Here is a 6,483-nt window from a genome sequence, read left to right on the forward strand (position 1 = left end):
GCATGGCCGAGAGGCCAGCCCCCAAGGTCTAAGGACTAGGCATCCAGAGATCTGATCCTAAGATCTAAAGTGATCAAAAGATGTCAAATACATTAGTTAAATGTTCTATTTATAATAAACTAGCTCCTAGGGTTTACATGAGTAAGTAATTGATGCATAAATCCACTTCCGGGGCCCACTTGGTGTATGTTTGGGCTGAGCTTGATCAATCCACGAGCTGAGGCTTCTCTTGGAGTTGAACTCCGAGTTATGACGTGTTTTGGGCGTTCAACTCCGGATCATGACGTTTTTCTGGCGTTTAACTCTAGACAGCAGCATGAACTTGGCGTTCAACGCCAAGTTACGTCGTCAATTTCCGAATAAAGTATGGACTATTATATATTGCTGGAAAGCTCGGGATGTCTACTTTCCAACGCCGTTGAGAGCGCGCCATTTGAAGTTCTGTAGCTCCAGAAAATCCATTTTGAGTGCAGGGAGGTCAGATTCCAACAGCATCAGCAGTCCTTTTGTCAGCCCTTTTCAGAGTTTTGCTCAAGTCCCTCAATTTCAGCCAGAAATTACCTGAAATCACAGAAAAACACACAAACTCATAGTAAAGTCCAGAAATGTGAATTTAACATAAAAACTAATGAAAACATCCCTAAAAGTAGCTTGAACTTACTAAAAACTACCTAAAAACAATGCCAAAAAGCGTATAAATTATCAGCTCATCAGCAAGCTTATGCAAGGGTTTCACCGTTGTCAGTGGCTACCACCCATCCTCTCAGTGAAAACGTTCCTATGCTCTGTCACAGCATAGGCTAATCAGCTGTCGGTTCTCGGTCAGTCCGGAATAGAATCCAGTGATTCTTTTGCGTCTGTCACTAACGCCCCGCCTGCTAGGAGTTTGAAGCACGTCACAGTCATTCAATCATTGAATCCTACTCAGAATACCACAGACAAGGTTAGACCTTCCGGATTCTCTTGAATGCCGCCATCAGTTCTAGCCTATACCACGAAGACTCTGATCTCACGGAATGGCTGGCTCGTTTGTCAGGCGAGCACTCGGTTGTCAAGCGATCAACCATGCATCGTGTATCAGGAATCTAAGAGATATTCACCCAATCTAAGGTTGAACGGAGGTGGTTGTCAGTCACACGTTCATAGGTGAGAATGATGATGAGTGTCACGGATCATCACATTCATCAAGTTGAAGAACAAGTGATATCTTGGACAAAGAACAAGCGGAATTGAATAGAAGAACAATAGTAATTGCATTAATACTCGAGGTACAGCAGAGCTCCACACCTTAATCTATGGTGTGTAGAAACTCCACCGTTGAAAATACATAAGAACAAGAGTGATCATTGGTTTCGGCCCCAGAGAGGGAACCAGAAGAACCAAGATGAAAATACAATAGTAAAAGGTCCTACTTATAGAAAACTAGTAGCCTAGGGTGTACAGAGATGAGTAAATGGCATAAAAATCCACTTCCGGGCCCACTTGGTGTGTGCTTGGGCTGAGCAATGAAGCATTTTCGTGTAGAGACTCTTCTTGGAGTTAAACGCCAGCTTTTATGCCAGTTTGGGCGTTTAACTCCCATTTTGGTGCCAGTTCCGGCGTTTAACGCCGGGAATTCTGAGGGTGACTTTGAACGCCGGTTTGGGATCAAATCTTGGGCAAAGTATGGACTATCATATATTGCTGGAAAGCCCAGGATGTCTACCTTCCAACGCCGTTGAGAGCGCGCCAATTGGGCTTCTGTAGCTCCAGAAAATCCACTTCGAGTGCAGGAAGGTCAGAATCCAACAGCATCTGCAGTCCTTTTCAGTCTCTGAATCAGATTTTTGCTCAGGTCCCTCAATTTCAGCCAGAAAATACCTGAAATCACAGAAAAACACACAAACTCATAGTAAAGTCCAGAAAAGTGAATTTTAACTAAAAACTAATAAAAATATACTAAAAACTAAACCAAATCTACTAAAAACATACTAAAAACAATGCCAAAAAGCGTACAAATTATCCGCTCATCACAACACCAAACTTAAATTGTTGCTTGTCCTCAAGCAACTGAAAATCAAATAAGATAAAAAGAAGAGAATATACTATAGACTCCAAATTATCAATGAAACTTAGCTCCAAATTAGATGAGCGGGACTAGTAGCTTTTTGCCTCCGAACAGTTTTGGCATCTCACTTTATCCTTTGAAATTCAGAATGATTGGCTTCTTTAGGAACTCAGAATCCAGATAGTGTTATTGATTCTCCTAGTTAAGTATGATGATTCTTGAACACAGCTACTTATTGAGTCTTGGCCGTGGCCCAAAGCACTCTGTCTTCCAGTATTACCACCGGATACATACATGCCACAGACACATAATTGGGTGAACCTTTTCAGATTGTGACTCAGCTTTGCTAGAGTCCCCAATTAGAGGTGTCCAGGGTTCTTAAGCACACTCTTTTTGCCTTGGATCACAACTTTATTTCTTTCTTTTTCTTTTCTTTTTCTCTTTCTCCTTTTTTCATTTTTTTTTGTATTCATTGCTTTTTCTTGCTTCAAGAATCATTTTTGTGATTTTTCAGATCCTCAGTAACATGTCTCCTTTCTCATCATTCTTTCAAGAGCCAACAATTTTAACATTCATGAACAACAAATTCAAAAGACATATGCACTGTTCAAGCATACATTCAGAAAACAAAAAGTATTGTCACCACATCAAACTAATTAAGCTAGTTTTAAAGATGAATTCGAAATCCTGTACTTCTTGTTCTTTTGTGATAAAAACAGTTTTCATTTAAGAAAGGTGATGGATTCATAGGACATTCATAACTTTAAGGCATAGACACTAAGACACTAATGATCATAAGACACAAACATGGACAAATATAAGCATAAAAATTCGAAAAACAAGAAAATAAAGAACAAGGAGATTAAAGAACGGGTCCACCTCAGTGATGGCGGCTTGTTCTTCCTCTTGAAGGTCTTATGGAGTGCTTGAGCTCCTCAATGTCTCTTCCTTGTTTTTGTTGCTCCTCTCTCATGATTCTTTGATCTTCTCTAATTTCATGGAGGAGGATGGAATGTTCTTGGTGCTCCACCCTTAGTTGTCCCATGTTGGAACTCAATTCTCCTAGGGAGGTGTTTAGTTGCTCCCAATAGTCTTGTGGAGGAAAGTGCATCCATTGAGGCATCACAGGGATCTCATGATGAGAGGGGTCTCTTGTTTGCTCCATCCTTTACTTAGTGATGGGCTTGAGGTCATGCCTTCTCAGTTGAACTGGCTTCCCTCTTGAGTTTCTCTTCCATTGAGTGCCCTCTTCACAAATGTCTGTGAGGACTTGGTCCAACCTTTGATCAAAGTTGACCCTTTTTGAGTTTGAAAGGGACCTCGGGGATCACCTTCTTTAAGGCCACGACTTCATAGAAGTGGTCTTGATGCACCCTTGAGATGAATTTCTCCATCTCCCATGACTCGGAGGTGGAAGCTTTTGCCTTCCCTTTCCTCTTTCTAGAGGTTTCTCCGGCCTTGGATGCCATAAATGGTTATGGAAAAACAAAAAGCAATGCTTTTACCACACCAAACTTAAAAGGTTTGCTCGTCCTCGAGCAAAAGAAGAAAGAAGAGAGTAGAAGAAGAAGAAATGAGAAAGAAGGGAATGGCTTAGTGTTCGGCCAAAAAGGGGAAGAAGTGGTGTTTAGGTTGTGGGAAAATGAAGGAGTGAAGATGGGTATATATATAGGAGTGAGTGGTGAAGAGAAAGATGGGATTTGATAGGTGAAGGGCTTTTGGGGAAGAGGTGTTGAGGTGATTGGTGAGTGGGTGAAGAAGAGGAGAGAGTGGTGGGGTTGGTGGGGATCCTGTGGGGTCCACAGATCCTGAGGTGTCAAGGAAAAGTCATCCCTGCACCAAATGGCATGCAAAATCACGTTTTGAGCCAATTCTGGCGTTAAACGCCGGGCTGGTGCCCATTTCTGGCGTTTAACGCCAGGTTCTTGCCCTTTCCTGGCGTTTAACGCCAGTCTGGTGCCCCTTTCTGGCGTTAAACGCCTAGAATGGTGCCAGACTGGGCGTTAAACGCCCATCTGCTAGCCTCACTGGCATTTAAACGCCAGTGGGTTCGTCCTCCAGGGTGTGCTATTTTTCTTCCTGTTTTTCATTCTGTTTTTGCTTTTTCAATTGATTTTGTGACTTCTCATGATCATCAACCTACAAAAAACATAAAATAACAAAAGAAAATAGATAAAATATAACATTGGGTTGCCTCCCAACAAGCGCTTCTTTAATGTCAGTAGCTTGACATATGGCTCTCATGGAGCCTCACAAATGATCAGAGCAATGTGGGAACCTCCCAACACCAAACATAGAGTTTGAATGTGGGGGTTCAACACCAAACTTAGAGTTTGGTTGTGGCCTCTCAACACCAAACTTAAAGTTTGACTGTGGGGGCTCTGTTTGACTCTGATTTGAGAGAAGCTTCTTCATGCTTCCTCTCCATGGTGACAGAGGGATATCCTTGGGCCTTAAACACAAAGGATTCTTCATTCACTTGAATGATCAGTTCGCCTCTATCAACATCAATCACAGCCTTTGCTGTGGCTAGGAAGGGTCTGCCAAGGATGATGGTTTCATCCATGCACTTTCCAGTCTCTAGGACTATGAAATCAGCAGGGATGTAATGGTTTTCAATCTTCACCAAAACATCCTCTACAAGTCCATGAGCTTTTTTTCTTGAGTTGTCTGCCATCTCTAATGAGATTCTTGCAGCTTGCACCTCAAAGATCCCTAGCTTCTCTATTACAGAGAGAGGCATGAGGTTTACACTTGACCCTAAGTCACACAGAGCCTTCTTGAAGGTCATGGTGCCTATGGTACAAGGTATTGAAAACTTCCCAGGATCTTGTCTTTTTTGAGGTAATTTCTGCCCAGACAAGTCATCCAGTTCTTTGGTGAGCAAATGAGGTTCAATCTCCCAAGTCTCATTTCCAAATAACTTGTCATTTAGCTTCATGATTGCTCCAAGGTATTTAGCAACTTGCTCTTCAGTGACATACTCATCCTCTTCAGAGGAAGAATACTCATCAGAGCTCATGAAAGGCAGAAGTAAGTCCAATGGAATCTCTATGGTCTCATTTTGAGCCTCAGATTCCCATGGTTCCTCTTTAGGGAACTCATTGGAGGTCAGTGCACGCCCACTGAGGTCTTCTTCAGTGGCGTTCACTTCCTCTCCTTCCTCCCAAAATTCAGCCATGTTGATGGCCTTGCACTCTCCTTTTGGATTTTCTTCTGTATTGCTTGGGAGAGTACTAGGAGGGAGTTCAGTAACTTTCTTGCTCAGCTGTCCCACTTGTGCCTCCAAATTCCTAATGGAGGACCTTGTTTCAGTCATGAAACTTTGAGTGGTTTTGATTAGATCAGAGACCATAGTTGCTAAGTCAGAGGGGTTCTGCTTAGAATTCTCTGTCTGTTGCTGAGAAGATGATGGAAAAGGCTTGCCATTGCTAAACCTGTTTCTTCCACCATTATTGTTGTTGAAACATTGTTGAGGTCTTTCTTGATTCTTCCATGAGAAATTTGGGTGATTTCTCCATGAAGAATTATAGGTGTTTCCATAGGGTTCTCCTAGGTAATTCACCTCTTCCATTGAAGGGTTCTCAGGATCATAGGCTTCTTCTTCAGATGAAGCATCCTTAGTACTGCTTGGTGCATTTTGCATTCCAGACAGACTTTGAGAGATCAAATTGACTTGTTGAGTCAATATCTTGTTCTGAGCCAGAATGGCATTCAGAGCATCAATCTCAAGAACTCCTTTCTTCTGATTAGTCCCATTGTTCACAGGATTCCTTTCAGAAGTGTACATGAATTGGTTATTTGCAACCATTTCAATCAGCTCTTGAGCTTCTGTAGGCGTCTTCTTCAAATGAAGAGATCCTCCAGCAGAGCTATCCAAAGACATCTTGGATAGTTCAGAGAGACCATCATAGAAAATACCTATGATGCTCCATTCAGAAAGCATGTCAGAAGGACATTTTCTGATCAATTGTTTGTATCTTTCCCAAGCTTCATAGAGGGATTCTCCATCCTTTTGTCTGAAGGTTTGGACTTCCACTCTAAGCTTACTCAATTTTTGAGGTGGAAAGAACTTTGCTAAGAAGGCATTGACTAGCTTTTCCCATGAGTCCAGGCTTTCTTTAGGTTGTGAGTCCAACCATGTCCTAGCTCTGTCTCTTACAGCAAAAGGGAATAGCATAAGTCTGTAGACCTCAGGGTCTACCCCATTAGTCTTGACAGTGTCACAGATTTGCAAGAATTCAGCTAAAAACTGATGAGGATCTTCCAATGGAAGTCCATGGAACTTGCAATTCTGTTGCATTAGAGAAACTAATTGAGGCTTAAGCTCAAAGTTGTTTGCTCCAATGGCAGGGATAGAGATGCTTCTCCCATAGAAGTCGGGAGTAGGTGCTGTAAAGTCACCCAGCACCTTCCTTGCATTGTTTGTATTGTTG

The 6,483-nt window shown here is 42.2% G+C and overlaps 1 non-coding gene across 1 annotated transcript; it reads left to right on the forward strand.

The window, feature by feature from the left end:
- Nucleotides 1-5,987: 5,987 nt before the first annotated feature.
- On the forward strand, nt 5,988-6,095 carry LOC130937611 (small nucleolar RNA R71). The gene has a single exon (XR_009068822.1). It is a non-coding gene; the product is annotated as a small nucleolar RNA R71 (small nucleolar RNA).
- Nucleotides 6,096-6,483: the final 388 nt, after the last annotated feature.

The sequence above is a fragment of the Arachis stenosperma genome, chromosome 6, assembly GCF_014773155.1.
Source record: "Arachis stenosperma cultivar V10309 chromosome 6, arast.V10309.gnm1.PFL2, whole genome shotgun sequence".
NCBI classification, from domain to species: domain Eukaryota; kingdom Viridiplantae; phylum Streptophyta; class Magnoliopsida; order Fabales; family Fabaceae; genus Arachis; species Arachis stenosperma.